At 45.1% G+C, this 19,978-nt stretch overlaps 1 protein-coding gene across 5 annotated transcripts in view; it reads left to right on the top strand.

Moving 5' to 3' along the window:
- The first annotated feature begins 10,380 nt into the window (after positions 1–10,380).
- FGFR2 (fibroblast growth factor receptor 2) overlaps positions 10,381–19,978 on the top strand; it is an 82,521-nt gene continuing 72,923 nt past the window's right edge. For 2 of the 5 annotated variants that reach the window (XM_083149176.1, XM_083149173.1), the window contains exon 1: positions 10,382–10,901. The gene's annotated coding sequence lies outside the window, so the exon portion shown is untranslated. Of the gene's footprint in view, positions 10,902–19,978 lie in introns of all 5 variants that reach the window. The other 3 variants (XM_083149177.1, XM_083149174.1, XM_083149175.1) reach the window with 2 other exon arrangements.

Raw genomic sequence — 19,978 nt, 5'->3', positions numbered from 1 at the left:
ACATTTGGGTGGCGTATATTTTTTCTGTGCAGGGTAAATACTGGCTGCTTTATTTTTACACTGCAATTTAGATTTTTTTTAACTCACCCAACACAAATCTAAATCTCTCTGCACATGTTTTGCCCAGTTGTGTTTTTTGCTTTGCTAAAAAGCCTGAATTAGGCCCTGTGATTCCTCCTCGCAGTTTTCACTTTTGCCCAAAATTGGCCACACGTTGTGTTGTTCAGATCAGTAACCCATTTGGCCAGTTCAGGACTACAGTAAAGCACTGTTCGTAGATGGTTACATAGGCAAACTCGGGGGGAGGTTCTGGTTGTCTGGAAACCCCCCTCTATTTGGCTTATGCGATAAATTATGACAATAGCACTGGTATATAATATCATCAGTAGAGCTGCCGCCACAGCATGCAGTGTAAGGGACAGAGCAGAGCTGCTGCACATGCCTAGTGTACCAGCTTCTTCTACCACATTTACTGTATTTGTGGATCTGAACTCTCAAACATCGCAATGGACCAGAGAGCAGCTGCCAGGAGGAAGAGACAGGAGCCTTACCATGAAGTGGGAGATTGTGAGCATATAAAGTGCAGTACTGGTTCTGTTATGTTTATGTATTTATTTATTATGATGTTTAACCTTTTCCAGACCACTTATGTTATTTAAATGTTGGAAACAGCTTATAATATAGACCATTTGTACTGTCAAATATTAATACTGTACTCCATACAGTATACAGTGTATAAAAGACCAATTTTCTGAGCTGTTACCGCTCCCTCAGACTCACGTACTTACTCCAATGTGCTGCATAGTGGGAGATTTTGGATTCCATTTGGAAACCCCCCTCTAAAAATCCTGTGTTTGCCACTGGGTTATACAGAGGCAAGGTAGTAAAGAATCCAAATGTTTAGTATAAAATAATATTAGCGCACGTGCATGTTTTGGGGTCTAAGCAGTGCACTCAGTTTGGTATTGAAGTATGCGCACACAGTAACCCTTTCATTGTATTCATTCTACAAGTATTTATTTGTTAGCCCATGCTGAAGTGACAGGACTGAAATTGTAAATTAAATGACATTAAATCTAGCTATTAGGTTCTAGTATTTGATAATAAAAAAGCGGTTGGGCCAATTACTGAAATCACAGGGTCCATGTATACAGCCAGTTAATGACCGTAGACATATACTGTTGCATTCATTTTTCAGACAGCCTGATCAAAATCCAATCAATCCCCAAAGGATTTTGACCAGGCAAAAGGACTTTCTGAGCAGCTTAACGCCCTGTCTGTCTCGCATGCAGTCTCTGACTGTGAAGATAACTGGCTTTAGACACTGCCGTTTCAGACATCTGCCGTGGAGCCTTTAATCTTCTCATACTGAGCATATCATAATGTACATGGTCTGCTGTGATTTGCAGCTGCTCCGCTCTGTATGCAAACCTATACTTTATACCGTTATGATACAGCGGAAGAACTTACAGGTTCTACTTGCCAGAATATAAATTAGGGTCTGCGTGACCTCACAGCACAACTTGTATAAAACAGTGAAAATGTAACCAACGCCAAATGAATGCTTCCTTGTAGTAACAGGCAGAGGGGACATACATTCTGATATCTCATATCCACTGGGTATGGTTAAAAACTGGACAGGACAATACCCCCGGACCGAACATCAAACTCTGCATTTCGGAGCTTGTAGTGTCCGGTCCAGGGCGTGTCCTGTCCGGGGGGGGCTGCCTGTGACACCTGTCACTAGACAGAGGAGGAGGGAGAGAATAAAGCCTCCCTGTATGGTCCGGGAATTTAGCAAAATCCGGACGGTCCAGACCACACGGGGAGACTGTAATCTCCCCTTCCCCATGTCCCTGTTTAAAGCTATCACATGGACCCCCCCCAGACAGGGCACCACAAGCTCCGGACTGCAGAATTTGATGTCCAGTCTGGCGGTCCGGGGTCTTGTCCGGGTCCGGTTTTTACATAGTGCCATATCATATCACTGTCTCTGAGCACCTCTGGGAAGGGTGCAGCAATATACAGCGGGATCCATAATAAATAACAGGTAAAGCAGTAATAATGCAGAAGAAATTAGCTGAATAATAAATATTACATAACTCATATATCAACATATCTCAAATTCTTGGGGTAAAAACCGGACCCGGACAAAACCCCGGAATGCTGAACTGGACATCAAACTCTGCATTCCAGAGCTTCTAGTGTCGGGTCCGGGGGGGTAGGGGGGGGGGGAGGTGTCCTGTCTGGGGGTGTCCTGTCCAGGGGGCTGCCTGTGACAGCTGTCACCAGGGAGGGGAGAAGGGGTATAATAATAAATCCTTCCTGTATGGTCCGGGCATGTAGCAAAAACCGGAATGGTCCAGACCACATGAGGAGGCTTCCCTTTCCCCATGTCCCTTGTGAAAGCTATCACAGGCATCCCCCCCGGACAAGACACCCCCCAGGCCAGGGGCGCTGGAACGTTTTTAGGTTGGGGGGGGCAAGATATAATCTCATTTTGGCGCCCCCTAAATTGCTATATGTTACCCCCGGGCACTATACACACTGGCAGCGGCATATACACGTGGGCATTATACACAGGGCAGCGGCATATATGCATGGGCATTATACACAGGGCAGCGGCATATATGCGTGGGCATTATACACAAGGCAGCGGCATTTACGTATGGGCATTATACACAGGGCAGCGGCATATACACGTGGGCATTATACATCGGGCAGAGGCATATACATGTGGCCAGAGACACCAGGACTGACATTAATCCAGGGGTTGTCATTTACTCGGAAAAAGTGGAAAAAGTGGCAGTGTCACCCCCAAACAGATTTATGTGATTATGTCTGATTATGATAATCAGACATAATTACATAAACCTGTCTGGGTGTGAATCCAGGGGTAAATGACAACCCCTGGATCTGTCAGTCACTGGGGAAGGGAGGGTGAGAGGAGCTGCTTCAAGGGCTTGTCCTGAAGCTGCTTCAAGGCAGTGGCGTAACTTGAATTTTTGCACCCCCAGCCAAAAAAGTCTCTGACTTGGGGTGGGTGGGGGGGGAGTCCTATATTGCACACATATACATAGCACATCACACACACATACACAACTCACCAGTCACACATACACAACTCACAAGTCCCACATACATAGTGCAGTATATCACACACGCATAAATGATAAATAATCCTCCATACAGACCTTTGTCATTTGAAAAAATGAATGCAGCCGAACACAGCCCCCGCACTTACAGTACGTCCTGACTCCTGCTCACCTCGCACTCTGAGACACTCGGCGGCAGCTGTCAGTCAAGGCTCCGGGTCCATGCGCTGCTGCTGCATGCGGTTCCTTCCCGCCTATGTGGATGTGGCTCCGGCACCCCCTGCTCTGTGTATGCCTCACCTCAGTCACATTCGGCGCCTGGGTCATGCAACGTGGAGGGGAAGGATAGCTCTTTCCTTACAGGAGCCGGGGTGTCAGGGTGCGGGCGCTCTGCCTCACACTCCCGGCTGCCGCGGGGGCTGCGACATGATTGTTAAGCCACTGCTTCAAGGGCTTCTCCTGCTTTACTCTGCTGGGGGGAGAGCGGAGGAGGCTGGTGGCCTGTTGGGGGAAGGCGCGGTGCGGATGCTCCCTGGGAGCCCTCAACGGCTGCCTGTGACACTCGCCGCGCGGGACTGGGCTGCTGGGAGCTCATACACTGGCACCTGTACTGCACTGGATGCGAGATGAGTCTCCCGGCCGACTCACAATTAACTGACAAGGGGGGCGCCGCGCTGCACTCCGGGAGTTCCGCCACTGATCAGTAATATAGGTGGACGGGCGGGAGGCTGGATCAAGCTTAATCAGCCCACCGCCCGCCCGCCTATATTACTGATTAATCAGCCGCCCGCCCGCACAGCTGCTTTAGCGCCTCAGAAATTTTGGGGGGGGCAAGCTGCCCCCTCGCCCCCCCCGTTCCGGCGCCACTGCCCCAGGCGGAACACACACACTACAAGATCCGCAATGCAGAGCTTGATGTCCGGTCCGGCATTCCCGGGTCTTGTCCAGGTCCAGTTTTTACTAATGTGGGGTACACACCAGGACAATTTGGCCCAAAATGAGCCAATTTAGATACAATCTCGACCGATTTTATGCATATTGCCCATGTTTTGGGCCATTTCACTGCCGTTCTGATGCGATCCCGATCTGATGCACGGCCCCTGCAGCAGGTAGGATCTGAGAAACGACCATTGAAGTGGGTGCGGGTCGCGATCGGATCACGATCATATCAGATGCAGTTTCTAAACGGGACGCGGAATAAGAGCCCGAAGCGTGGCGAGCGGCCGCGGAATACTTGTAAAGTAATCCGTGTGCGCTCGCCACGCTTCGGGCTCGGTGGCTCGCCACACTATCTAAAATCAACTCCACGCCGACGTGGATTGTGGGGGTATGAAAAGGTCGGAGGAGGCGTACCGCCGCCCCTCGCGGGCTCGCCGCGCTTCGGGTTGGCGTTGATAGTGGGGGTGGCGTTGACAATGGGGGTGCACTTATCATTGTAAGCACCCATTAGGGTGCTTGTACAATGAAAAATCGCATCGCATGCCGCTATATTGCATGCGATGCAATTGCATAAGATGCACTGCGATCAAAATCGGGGGCGCCGTGCTAGGAAACCCACTAGTACCCACTGTTGACATAACGAGTGCATTCCTTTTTTGGCTACGGGAGACACAACCTGTATTTATTATTGTGTCGAAACTTATACCAAGTAAATAATACCTGTAACCATTTAATAAATCCTGCTAGTATGTATAATATATATATATGTTACTACAGGTCCATACACACTGGGTGATTTTTGCACCCCTGACCATCCATCTGATCTATAAGCAGGTGCATCCATACTGTCCACTGTGCACTAGTTTGCCACTTTCTCATATTGAAATCAGCACATACATGATGCATATGTACAGGCTGGTGTATGTCATACAGCCCAATGCAGACGCTGAAGGGATCTTTTGTACCAGTCTGCTCTGTATTCACAACCAAGCTGTACATCACTGTTGAACACAATGTCTACTGTCACCCCGATAATGTAAACAGGTCTGTAGGGGAGATCACAGTGCATATTGTGTCTAGAAACATCCTTGGTTCCATCCCAAGATAAATAAACTGTGTGGGGATCATCTCCCGTGCTATTTCCGCCACTGTATTTGTGGGCGCCCTATACGTCTCCCCACAGCTTCACTTCCTGTGTTTATTATTGGTAAAGTGGTTCTAAATGTTCTTTGTGCAAATGATATAAATATGTCTCTCTTGTGGGATAAAGCTGCAGCTTTTTCTGTGCTTCAGCCTATAATACTAGAATAACTAAGGAGCAGACGGTCGTTTATTTGAAATATTTAGTTGCAAACAGCGTTGCCAAAGAGTAATGAAAGAAAATGTTTGCATTATTCTAGGTGTTGGACAGGGAATATAATATTTCAGTGACTGCAGATAGGAGTAACTGTAGATCTGTAGGGTGGCAGCAATTGGGATTATTTTACCGTCTTGACAGTAAACACTTATTCGATTAGCAGTAATAGAGATCATAGTAACAGATAAGGATCTTGTGTAACAATAAGTAGGTCAGTGGGGACCTGGAGGCGAGGCGCTCTCCTGCTGATTAGCGCTAGATGCATCTCTGAATATTAACCAGAAGTAAGTGCTAAGACGTGTCAGAACAATGGTGGTTTTATTTCATCTGTACTCCCTGCACTTTAGCAGAAGAATAAAGGACAATGATTTGACGTAAGAGTGTGTTGCATCATTTACACTTATAGTATTTGTAGTATCCCTTATTAATTGTTCTATAGGCACATTATTTGTGACCGGTATGGGGCTTACTATAAAAAATGGGTGTGACTGTAATACAGAAAACGGGTTTTCCTGTATAATTATACATGCCTATAATTTACTAAACTGTATATAAAAAAAGTGTTCTAAACCTTCCATATACTACTACTACTAGTAGTAGTGCTCCTCATAGTGCCTGTAATGGTAGATTAACAATCATAGCTGTGTGTACTGTCATTGGCTACACTTTTTACATACACATTAAAGCAGTACTGTATGTCCATATCTAGGATTTGTAATAAGAAAAAATAAGTTATATCAGGATATTCCAGTTTCCAATATATGTGTACAATTCACTGGGACATATTACTATACTAATGGACAGGTCTGCATTATCTGCAACAAACCCCAAAGCACATACAGGTTGAGTATCCCTTATCCAAAATGCTCAGGACCAGGAGAATTTTGGATAGCGGATTATTCCGTATTTCGGAATATTTTAATATTTCAATGATGTATTTTGAGGTATCTTGCATTTATGCTGTAAAAACACAACAAACACATGAAATACACACAAATAAATATTATTTGTTCAAAAAACAAGGTTTCAAAACATGAAACAAAGTTTATGTACTATCTCAGGCACTGAATTTAAATGTCAAGCAATGACTGTCTTGCACATATATAGTGCCAGTTACATATCATGTCCTCAGTAGTGCCAGTTACATACTTTATCATGTCCTCAGTAGTGCCAGTTACATATCATGTCCTCAGTAGTGCCAGTTACATACTTTATCATGTCCTCAGTAGTGCCAGTTACATACTTTATCATGTCCTCAGTAGTGCCAGTTACATATCATGTCCTCAGTAGTGCTGTTACAGATGTCCCAGTAGTGCCAGTTACATATCATGTCCTCAGTAGTGCTGTTACAGATGTCCCAGTAGTGCCAGTTACATATCATGTCCTCAGTACTGCTGTTACAGATGTCCCAGTAGTGCCAGTTACATATCATGTCCTCAGTACTGCTGTTACAGATGTCCCAGTAGTGCCAGTTACATATCATGTCCTCAGTAGTGCCAGTTACATACTTTATCATGTCCTCAGTAGTGCCAGTTACATATCATGTCCTCAGTAATGCTGTTACAGATGTCCCCAGTAGTGGCAGTTACATATCATGTCCTCGGTAGTGCCGTTACAGATGTCCCCAGTAGTGGCAGTTACATATCATGTCCTCGGTAGTGCTGTTACAGATGGCCCCCGTAGTGGCAGTTACATATCATGTCCTCGGTAGAGCTGTTACAGATGTCCCCAGTAGTGGCAGTTACATATCATGTCCTCAGTAGTGCTGTTACAGATGTCCTCAGTAGTGCTGTTACAGATGTCCCCAGTAGTGCCAGTTACATATCATGTCCTCAGTAGTGCTGTTACAGATGTCCCAGTAGTGCCAGTTACATATCATGTCCTCAGTAATGCTGTTACAGATGTCCCCAGTAGTGCCAGTTACATATCATGTCCTCGGTAGTGCTGTTACAGATGTCCCCAGTAGTGCCAGTTACATATCATGTCCTCAGTAGTGCTGTTACAGATGTCCCAGTAGTGCCAGTTACATATCATGTCCTCAGTAATGCTGTTACAGATGTCCCCAGTAGTGCCAGTTACATATCATGTCCTCGGTAGTGCTGTTACAGATGTCCCCAGTAGTGCCAGTTACATATCATGTCCTCGGTAGTGCTGTTACAGATGTCCCCAGTAGTGGCAGTTACATATCATGTCCTCGGTAGAGCTGTTACAGATGTCCCCAGTAGTGGCAGTTACATATTATGTCCTCAGTAGTGCTGTTACAGATGTCCCCAGTAGTGGCTGTTACATATCATGTCCTCAGTAGTGCTGTTACAGATGTCCTCAGTAGTGCTGTTACAGATGTCCCCAGTAGTGGCAGTTACATATCATGTCCTCAGTAGTGCTGTTACAGATGTCCCCAGTAGTGACAGTTACATATCATGTCCTCAGTAGTGCTGTTACAGATGTCCCCAGTAGTGGTAGTTACATATCATGTCCTCAGTAGTGCTGTTACAGATGTCCTCAGTAGTGCTGTTACAGATGTCCCCAGTAGTGCCAGTTACATATCATGTCCTCAGTAGTGCCAGTTACATATCATGTCCCCAGTAGTGCCAGTTACAGATGTCCCCAGTAGTGCCAGTTACATATCATGTCCTCAGTAATGCTCTTACAGATGTCCCCAGTAGTGCTGTTACAGATGTCCCCAGTAGTGCCAGTTACATATCATGTCCCCAGTAGTGCTGTTACAGATGTCCTCAGTAGTGCCAGTTACAGATGTCCACAGTAGTGCTGTTACAGATGTCCCCAGTAGTGCTAGTTACATATCATGTCCTCAGTAGTGCCAGATACATATCATGTCCTCAGTAGTGCCAGTTACATATCATGTCCTCAGTAGTGCTGTTACAGATGTCCTCAGTAGTGCTGTTACAGATGTCCCCAGTAGTGGCAGTTACATATCATGTCCTCAGTAGTGCCAGTTACATATCATGTCCCCAGTAGTGCCAGTTACAGATGTCCCCAGTAGTGCCAGTTACATATCATGTCCTCAGTAATGCTGTTACAGATGTCCCCAGTAGTGCTGTTACAGATGTCCCCAGTAGTGCCAGTTACATATCATGTCCCCAGTAGTGCTGTTACAGATGTCCTCAGTAGTGCCAGTTACAGGTGTACACAGTAGTGCTGTTACAGATGTCCCCAGTAGTGCCAGTTACATATCATGTCCTCAGTAGTGCCAGATACATATCATGTCCTCGGTAGTGCCAGTTACATATCATGTCCTCAGTAGTGCCAGATACATATCATGTCCTCAGTAGTGCCAGTTACATATCATGTCCTCAGTAGTGCTGTTACAGATGTCCTCAGTAGTGCTGTTACAGATGTCCCCAGTAGTGGCAGTTACATATCATGTCCTCAGTAGTGCCAGTTACATATCATGTCCCCAGTAGTGCCAGTTACAGATGTCCCCAGTAGTGCCAGTTACATATCATGTCCTCAGTAATGCTCTTACAGATGTCCCCAGTAGTGCCAGTTACATATCATGTCCTCAGTAATGCTCTTACAGATGTCCCCAGTAGTGCTGTTACAGATGTCCTCAGTAGTGCCAGTTACAGATGTCCACAGTAGTGCTGTTACAGATGTCCCCAGTAGTGCTAGTTACATATCATGTCCTCAGTAGTGCCAGATACATATCATGTCCTCAGTAGTGCCAGTTACATATCATGTCCTCAGTAGTGCTGTTACAGATGTCCTCAGTAGTGCTGTTACAGATGTCCCCAGTAGTGGCAGTTACATATCATGTCCTCAGTAGTGCCAGTTACATATCATGTCCCCAGTAGTGCCAGTTACAGATGTCCCCAGTAGTGCCAGTTACATATCATGTCCTCAGTAATGCTCTTACAGATGTCCCCAGTAGTGCTGTTACAGATGTCCCCAGTAGTGGCAGTTACATATCATGTCCTCAGTAGTGCCAGTTACATATCATGTCCCCAGTAGTGCCAGTTACAGATGTCCCCAGTAGTGCCAGTTACATATCATGTCCTCAGTAATGCTCTTACAGATGTCCCCAGTAGTGCTGTTACAGATGTCCCCAGTAGTGCCAGTTACATATCATGTCCCCAGTAGTGCTGTTACAGATGTCCTCAGTAGTGCCAGTTACAGGTGTACACAGTAGTGCTGTTACAGATGTCCCCAGTAGTGCCAGTTACATATCATGTCCTCAGTAGTGCCAGATACATATCATGTCCTCGGTAGTGCCAGTTACATATCATGTCCTCAGTAGTGCTGGTACAGATGTCCACAGTAAGTTTTTAGCAAAAATATAATATATTTTTTTTTTCACTTTCTGGAATGTATGGTTTTCAGAATACTTTGGATAACGGATATTCGGATAAGGGATACTCAACCTGTAGTAACAAAGTTGTTGAGGTTGAAAAAAGACATAAGTCCATCAAGTTTAACCTATAAGATGGTGTAAATGACCTGGAAGAGGTCATATTATAACAGATACCCAATGACCCATAATGGTTATCCTATTTACAGCTGAGTAAAAAAAACAAACGTGACATATTTCAACCTGATAATAAGCCACCCTCTTTGCACTCAATAAGTAGGCAAGTGATAATAAAAGGACATGGCAGGTATTGGCTATCCTGACGTCACTGGTGACATCAGCATCCTTTACCTACAGCTAGCTTATACCTTCCTCACATGCAGAGTGCAGGGGGAGCTGGAGGAAAGAGACGGAGAGAGAGAGCCAGAGCGCACATAGCATAGTAATTCCAATACAAACACCCCATCTCTCTCCTCTATGCGCTGCTGTGAGCCAAACCCTGCCGCTGGGAGGGGAGCAGGGAACCGGCCACGGGAGGGGAGGGGGGGAGGCCGCTGCTTGTGAAATGCAGAGGACAGGAGATGCAATTGGACAAGGGGAGGACTAGAAGTTCAGGTTTCAGACAGAGGGGAGTGCCCAGGGAGGAGGCAGGGGCTGGGAGTAAGGGGGGAGGGAAGAAGTCAGATACACTTTCCATTGCTTTCTATACAGGGGACTGCACTGCTTGCACCTAATGTTCACTTGGAGACCTCTCTGTCTGTGTGTCCCTGCTGGAGATCTAGTACTCAGTGCATTACTGCTGCTGCTGCTCTGAGGATGCTGCTTGGACTGTGGGTGACTGAGCATTAGAAGTTTGGATTGTTACAGAACAGAGACATCCACAGGGAGAGAACACAGGACTCCTGTAGACTTCACTTATTCACTGTGGATGGGGGTGATCTGGCTGCTTCCCCTCTTGTGCCCCACACTCCCCGGCTGCTGCTGCTGATGGGCCCTGGTGTAGGAGGATTGCGCACACCGGGCTGCTCTTCCCTTCTGTCCGTGTACTGGAGGTGCTGAGAGACGGGATTACTGCTGGAGACTGCTGGAACTGAACTTGGGAATCTGTCCCCAGAGGGTTACTGAGACCTCTGTGTTGTGTCCTGCCAGGCACACGCCTGCTGCAAGACAGGGGGATCCTCTTACAGCACAGGCTTTCCAGGTAATGCGCATCTGCGCCTCCCATGTGCGCAATTACCCCATCAGCGGGGAGCTGCGGTGCGCAACTTCTCTGCTGCTAGTGGCTTCATGCCATTGATTCAGCATGTATGTGTCCAAGGGTGGTAGGACCTTACCTGCTTTAATACAATCTCAGATCTTCATAATGACCTGTTTTAGGGACTCCACTGGTTTATGCGGGGCAATAGGGTACCGTTTATAGAATTTATTTTGGTACATTTCATTGTATTTCTCCCGTGTATGAGGCTGGGCAGTGACAGTCCTACGTGGCTGTGGCTTGTTCCCTACCTGTGCGTAATCTGCATCTGTCTGGTACACGTGGGTGATAGAAGTGTAATTGCTGAATAGTGGAACAATGGCAAAGGGAGGTCCTGCAATGTCCTACTACTAATAGGACTCCACTTTTGTGCTCATGGTTTGTCTTTTGTGTATTGTTATCCTATGGCTGCAAGTGTTTCTGTTATGGGATTACCTATAAAACCATCAACAACGTTTACCAGGAAGGGTGCTGCTGCAGCACCTCTTGGGTTTTCCTCCTCCCATCACCAGTTCTTATGTTATGAGATGTCACTCTATAAATTATATCAATTGTCCTATAGAAATTCCAACTTTTTTTTTTTTCTTTTTTTCTTTTATTGGTTTTGTGATCCGGTTTCTCAGGTGTGATCATTCCTCACCTACCTGTGTGCATGGTTAGGGAATGTCAGTGCTGGAATGTGGCCCTGGCTCCCACCAGTTCTGGACTTCTTGTGCAAGGGGTTAACCGCTGTAAGGCGCCCCAGCTATTGCATTCTTCATTTCAAAGATTTCTTGTTCTGAATAGGTTAGACGAACTGGTTATAAAACTGTCTTAACCAGTGACAGATTTACGCAGTCTGGGGTGAGTATGGGAGAACTGCAGGATTTCACTCCAGTCTGGGGCCTGCTAGGAATGTTGCATCCCTGTGTAGTGTAAACCTATTTTCTCCCTCGGAGGCCTTTTTATGTTCTTCATTATAACAAAGGAGCTCAGTTTTTTTGTTAACCATTTACTCACCCAGAAAAATCTATTGCCCAAAAGTAGAAAGAGGGTTGCATAGGCACATAAGGAATTAAAAAAGCATTGTGTGAAATCTATTTATACTAGGGAGTCGTATCCATGCCTATTACCCTATAGATGTAAGCTTGCGAGCAGGGCCCTCATACCGTTTTGATTGTCTCTATCTACCCAGTTTGTTTTATCACTGTTTCCAATTGTAAAGCGCAATGGAATTTGATGCGCTAGATAAGAACCTGTTAATAAATTTAAATATATAAAACCTTGGAGAGAAATAAACTACAACCAATCTGCTCCCAACTGTCATTTTTTTTAAAATACAGCCTTTAAAGTGACAGGTGATTGGTTGATACTGCTACCTTTCAGTACTTTTGAACTCATAACTATTTACAGAAACCAGAGAAAAAAAGGTGACTTCTTGGAAATAAATTAAAATTAGCATCTGAAAACTTGTCCAGAGTATCCGATAACTCGTGTATCATGTTGCATCTTTAAATGGTTACGGGTATCTTTTTATGTTTTCATAGAAAAAAAAAATTATGCTAGAAATATTTGTTCTACAACGGTATTTGGCTGCCAGGCATTCAACTACAACTCCCATCATCCTCAAGTAGCCACAGTATGGCAGGGGAGCAATATATTTGGAAAAGAGCTACAAAAACTAAAAGCCACAGGTTGCCTACCTGTAATCTAAACACTGGTGTGAGTTCATTAGAATGCGCCTCAGGAGTTGAGTAACATATGCCAACTGCCACAGTTCTAGTGTGTTCTATGTTTGGATTCCTACAGTGTTCTAAATGGTTCTTTCAAGTGTTTGGGGAAAAAGTGCTACCTAATTAAAGTAATTATCACTATTCTCCAAGCCGTAAGTCCCAGAGTGTTTTGCTGGAAAGGAAAAAATCTGGAAGCTTTTTGTATGAAATCCGTATTGTGCCGAAGCTGCTGAATGTACATTGTGTTCTGGCATCTGGGGACTGCAGTGGTACATTTGTGTGAAATTTTGCATTCTTAACTTGCGTAGTGAAGTGAACGTAATGGCTGTAGTTCCCTTCAGATGGCATTGTAACTTTTAATGGGGGTTGCAAAAGATCCTTGATTGGTAAGTAGTGAGTGACTGAGAAGAGGCAGCCTTACTTCCCGGGAATGCCAATTAAAATGTAGATTAGAGGTATTTTGTGATCTCTGCAAAGCTTTAGAAATAAAATCTATGGTGGGGTGTTGAGGGAGGAGGCCTGATCTTCTTGGAACCAAAATGAGAAATTCTATATGGGATTTGCAAGCACAATTTAAAGATGATGAGGGCACTTTGCCTTCTAGGGATTTAGCAGGATCGGAGGAGCGAGGGGGTGAACCCTTTTTTTTTTTAAATGGAGGTTTGGGAATAGCTATGTTAAAGAGGACCAGGTTGCATAAGAAGATGTTGTTCTATTGAGAAGGGATGCACTTAGAATTCTGACCACAGAAAGCGACTGGCTGAAGTGCTTACAATGGGACAAGCACTCAGGACGGAATGGGACTGTTCACTGTGATAGTGACAGATGTTCTCTTAAAGGATGTACTGTACTCACTGCTGCATCTCTTTCCAGGAGACCTTTTGACCATGTTGGTAGTGGCACCATTATTAGCATATCCTTGGACAGCTAGGGTGCACTCTTACATGTGGTACTGCTGGAACACTTCAGTTTGATTAGGCTTGACCTAGCTTTTTTTGGAGTCTATGATTTTGTAAGCTTTGGAAGTATTACAGGATTTTGACACCCCAAGACTCTTGCCAATGTAATTGGGACACAAGTGTGTGTGTGTGTAATATCTTAACATTAGCACACGTGGTGTTACTCTTAGCAACCAATCAAATGTTAGCGCTTAATCATGTACAGTCAGGGATGTGTCTATCCAGATCACTAGATGAGGCGACAAATTAAATCTCTCCATATTTATATAGGAGCATTGTGAACATTAGAGGACAACTAGCCACCAGGTAAATACAAACAATTTGGGGGCAGATGCACTACTTGGAGAGAGATAAAGTACCGGCCAATCAGCTGTTTGGCTGCTACTTTATTACCCCCCCCCCCCCCCCCCAAGGCTTAGTACATCTGCCCCTTATAGACTTTATTTTTATTTTATAATAGATTCACGTTTTCCTTTACCCTTACACATTTTTCTGTATACATCATTGTAGAATTTTAACTTGTCTGTCTGGTGTAAAGGGGTTTGATATATTTAATATTACATATTGACTAGTATTCTCCACCCTGAAATGGACAGATGTAATGTAGACACTTGCAGAGAGGGTCACTACACGGTTGGGGAATGTTTTTGTTCAAGTGACACTTCTTGTGCTAATCTCATTAGTTAAAGAAAACAATGCATTATCAGGGGTGGACTGCCCTTGTTTTGTTTTCTCTAAACGCATTAATGAACACAGTTTAATTGTATTAATCCTTTTTTTTTTTTTTCTTCCTCATTAACTACAGTCTCTCCAAAAACCTACTTTTGCTCTAGATATTTGTACTAGCATCAATGTAGCTGTTTTATAAAGTTTGGTTCACGTGCAATACAGTTATTCTGGGCTGCCCAGGACAAGGCTGGGATACTGTTGTACTTCTATCATTCTCCTGGGACATAAGCTGACCATACATCAGAGCGAACAGCTTGCCATTCGGAGCGTACACAACTTCCCTTGTACCTCTCTGGCATCTCCCCGGACTCAGGATAGAACTTATGTGGGTAATTTCACATAAGATCTTCTAACGTACAATCTGCAGCTTTAGCATACTGGTCGTCCGCAGCATCTTTAGATCTTACGTGCAGCACATAAGATCCACCTCCCAACCTGCTCGCTTACGCATTGTATTGTGATTGCACCGAAAAAGGCCTTACGATATGCATATAACTGATCATAAAATCGTGCATTCGTACCTCAAATCGTTGTGATGTATGGTCATCTGTAGTCTAATCTAATGGCCATTTAAACTCCCTTTTAATTGTATGACAAGTAGTTGGTTAATATGGCAAAGAATCCTGCCCCGAGCACGTGCTTATATGCCCCAAATACCTGGAATGTTAGGTTCTCCAGTATGTGCTCTGCAGCTTATTGATGTCCTCTCTAAATAGCTCATTGGATGCATGAACTTTGTTTAATTAATCAAATGTATCGTATTGCAGATTAGATCTATCTATCTAACGCACACACACGCGTGCCTTTTTGAAGCAACTTGCTTGCTTGATTCCTTTAAATGCATCTTGCAAACCACTGTCCTCAGGAATGATTGTGTAATGCAGTGGTTCCCAAACTTTTTTGATTCACGGCGCCCTAGAGCATCAAAATATTTTCAAGGCACCCCTAGGCCAAATGCTTCTAATTGAGAAATTCAGATTATTATTTTTTTTTTAAATGAGGTGCATTGTGTTTATATGTCACAGTTATGTGGTGAGGGACAGGATTTGCTTCTGTTTGTCCACATATATTATGATTGGCAGCCACCAGCACTGGTTTTGCCTGGTACATTGACCAGAAATAATATGAATTGATCCTGGTCCACCAACCCAAGGCACCCCTGCAAGTGTCCTGAGGCACCCAGTTTGGGAACCACTGATCTAATGTACTCATGAATTATGTAATAAACCTCCTTGCAACTCTGAGATGTTCTATACACTCATAGCATTTATTATCAATAATGTTTTGGAGTTTTCAGGTAACTGATTCCCCTGTAAATTCCTTTTGTTGGGTCTAAAATCCACTAAAAATATATTTAAAGTGACCACACTTAGCGTGCCGTCCCGGTCCCCACCTTACGTCTCTAGCGGAGCTCCTCACAGTGCAGCTAAGCACACACTGATGTTTGTTTATTGCGAGTAAGAAGGCATATAAAACACTGCGGTTGTGTGTTTTGGATGTGTATAAAATGTATTCTATTTGACTGTTAACAAATGACATGTGGAGAAGCATAGGTAAATGTCCCTTACCTGCATCTACATCGCACACTTACTGTGTTTATCAAGTGTGGAAAAAATCCACTTAAGCACACAATCCAAATTAAATTCATTTCTAAATATAATCTTTTACAAAGATATTAATTGTCACATCTGTGTGTGGCACAATTGTTGGGAGAAATGGGGCCTGCATACAGCACTGCACAGCGATGTGTCAGTGTGTGCTGAGCGATCTGTCAGGGTCTGTGTTCTCCTGTGAGAATACTGGCCCTGGGTGGGATGTACTAAGCCCAAAATGCAGTAAAACCCCTGTATCGCATTTTCAAATTGACCAAAACCCGACCGCACCGTCTTCAGCAGGCAGGGTATCGCCACCTTTGGGTGGCGATACCCTATAGAAGCCTATGGGCTTCTTATCACTGCCTCTGCCGACCGACCCCCCCCCCCCTCTCCCCCTCCCTCTGGCTTACCTTGCTGCAGGTCCTCCTGGACACGGAAGGTAAACATCTCCCTGGCATGAGGGGAGGAGGAGGCACCCATGGAAGTGACTGAGACCCCCCCCCCCCCCCGCACACCACATTACAGGTATTGCGGCGGGCCACCATCACCGCAGTGCGATGCTAGCCGCATATGTTAGTACGCGGCAGCCGGGCGGCGATGTGTATGAACACATCCCAACCCCTAACTGGCAATCTGAGTAGATTTATGCTGCATGCAGGATCTTAATCCTTAATCTTAATCACCCAGCAATAGTGACGCACCATACAGAGAGCGATGTAGGGTCATTTTGTAAGTGATCTAATCAGATTGCTTAGAAAATGGGCTGAAATTTCCCCGTGTGTAGGCCCCAAAAGACTTGTTTTTGGATGCAATTAGCCACCTATTGCCACCTGGGGCAATTCAATTGCACGGCGCAAGAAGCCCACAGACTGCACTTAATACAGATTTCTGTTTGAGCCATTCAGAGGCTCTTTCATAGATCAGTGGTAAGTACAGTCGGTCTATCTGCCGCCATCACGGTGCTGCAGAGATGTTAACCCATGGCTCCGGTCACTTATCCCCGGATCTATGGGTTAATGCATGTAAGCACGCATGAGGAAAAGGGCTTCTAATTTAATAGCTCCAGGTGTAAAAGTCTGAGGCTGCAAACACTTTTCCTTGCACGGGTAATTGAATCTGGCTCCTTGTGGTGATTATGTCTCTATGACCAAACAGCTGCGATAAATTACCTTTTAACTCTGCATATAGTTCTAGATAAGAGGTTTCTTATTGTGTATATAATGTATGTATGTATGCGGGCTCCCCCCAAAAACTCATCATCTATAGGTTATTCAACATGTGGTACTGCACCTTCCAACTGGCCATGCCACAATTTTACTACTAGGACATGCTAAAACTGTGGCAGGGCATGCTGGGATATGTAGTTCCCGATCAGCTGGAGTTTCCATCTTGAATAGCCCGTGCTGTATAAACTGCACAAACAAATGTCAGTTATCCAACACGCGAGCGTGGAAACCTAATGCTTTTAGTGGATTTGTCAGTGATTCTGTAAAGATGGATTTTGTTTAGCCTTAGGTGTTCGGCGCTATGTCCCATTAAGGGAAGGATGTGTTTGCATGAAATCTAAGTCATTCTGTTTATATTTCTAAGCTGATTTGAGATTCCTTGAATCACTAAATGTACCCTGCCCCCTCCCTTTTCTCTGCCAGAGCCATTCTTAGCGGCCAGACTCTGAGGTGTGATGGATGGGCTAGTGACTGGGATGTGTAAATTCCTCTGGTCCCTTTAAGTTGTCCCCTGAAAGTGAAAATAAAACAAACAGATATACAGTAATGATCTCCAGGTGCTAGAAGCCCCACTTGCAGTATATAAATGAGTTAAGTAATGCAATCACATTCTGTGTGCAGACAATTGGCGTTTACATTGTATATAGGCCGTTCCTTTATGTGCTGCGGGCTAATGTGGAACATTAGGATGTCAATAAGGGCAAGCAGGAGCAGGTTAGAAACTTTGGAGGTCATTCGGATTGACTGGCCAGGCTGCGGATTTCGCAGCCTGGTGAGTCCACCAGACGCTGCCCGCCTCCCCCCATCACACGCCACGATCCGCTGTGCGGCTGCGAATGGATGTTTAGCATAAACATCCATTCGGAGCCTTGGGTGCCGGGGAGAAATCAATCGATGGTCGGCAACCATCAAATGATTTCTCCAGCGCTCGCCGATCTGAGGTGGTGTCCCAGATCTGCTGCGCCCTGTGCCGGAAGTGGGCGGGCAGCTAACGTCAGCTGCCTGCCCCCTGCACCCACATCAGAGAATTATCATGAGAATGTCCAGCACTTTCATGGGTATGCTCCCCTGGCCCACCACCCCACGCCCCCGGCCGCACTGTTGTGTAAGACCGCCTGGACTCTCACACACAGCAACTATGCACATGTGCAGTTGCTGAAATTCGCTCCCCTGCGAGTAAACCAGAATAGGGTCCTTCTGTATAGCAATGGTTTATTTTCTCCATGTACTTTTCTCTTTCTACATATTTGTCATTACTCTATGTTCCTGCAATATTAAGATCCTTTCCTGCAGCGGGCATGTTCTAGATAAAATGTTGGTAAAGGGAAATGCATTCATTAAAGAAAGAGGAATCAAACAAAGATAACGATTGATGAGTAATTAAATATTTTGTGTGAAAGAGCTTTCCATCTAGAAAAACATATAGCCGGGGTGCTGACATTGCATGGGGGCGGGGCAGAGCAGCGGTGCATCATCGGGGGGGGGGGGGGGGGGGCAGAGGAGGAGGGGGGGGGGGCGGCAGAGGAGGAGTCAACACTTGGAGCTGACAGCTCTGCCTCCTCCATAATGTGAATGGCACCTGGGTGGCTCAACCTAAGTTGCCCATTCACACTGTACCTTGACCCAGGTCAGAGCTGTGTTCAATCCAGGGTTGAAATGCCTGGTAGCTCGACCTGGGTTTGTGACTTAACAACCCAGCTAAGGGGTATGAGGCAATATGAAGCATGGTAGTGTTCATTCTAGCAAAAACCCATGTAGTTCCTCTTGCCTGCCTGGGGTGTCGCTGTCTGCTGTGGTGTTTCTAGCACAGGTCTGGTTTGCATATCAGTGCTGATATACAGACCACACTGTGCTAGAAGAACTACAGAAGACAGTGACACCCCAGGCAGGGAAGAGGAACTGCATGGGTTTTCAAAGATAGCGGGTGCTAGAATTAACACTACATGGTAAGCTTACGTGGTACACTGATTGAGGGTCCATGTCAACATTGACCATAAAAAACAAACAAACCTCATGTCGACATTTTCATGTGTCAACCTTTTACAGTTTGACCTTTTTTGGCTGTTGACCTAGTGCATGTTGACCTGTTGACCTTATGATGCACACACAAAGATCATATTGATGGCCAGATGCACTAAGCTTCCAAAGTGATAAAATGGCGAGTGATAAACAGCCAGCCAATCAGCTCCTACCTGACATTTTTCAAACACAGTCTTTAACGTGGCAGGTAGCAGCTGATTGGTTGTTTATCACTCTCCATTGTAACACGTTTGAAGCTTAGTGCATCTGGCCCTTATTCTACAACATATGATCAATATGGTTTCTAAAAATACAGTTAGACTGTATAACATTGAAGGAAACATGGGTTAAAGAAGAATATAACCTTTTTATGAAATAATATTGAGAAGGCTAGCAAGTAACAATGGATCCAGTGTGTCTCACACTTGGAGTGGGTGTTATTTTATGTGGGGAACTTAATGTTTTGCTAATAAAGTTATTGTTGTTTCTGCTGAAGTGCTAACATGGACGTTAGTAACAAGGGAGGGTATTGAGTAACTTTATGACCGGCATAATATGAACGTATTGTTATTCGTGGACCACCACCACGCCGGGGCCATAGTGTCACTTTGTTTTGCTGGAAGGAAGGTATTTGGCTATTTTCCCTGCCAAATCTCATTGGTCTCATTTCTTCACTTCAGCCAAGTCCTTCTGGCATGGTCCACTGTGTGCATAGCGCACAGTGAGATGGAGAGAAAACAGGGAGTTGGTGACTGGGACTGTGGGCCCTGGCCTGAGTTAAGC

The sequence above is a fragment of the Crinia signifera genome, chromosome 6 (assembly GCF_055691185.1).
Source record: "Crinia signifera chromosome 6, ASM5569118v1, whole genome shotgun sequence".
NCBI lineage: Eukaryota > Metazoa > Chordata > Amphibia > Anura > Myobatrachidae > Crinia > Crinia signifera.
This window is presented reverse-complemented; position numbering and strand designations above follow the sequence as displayed.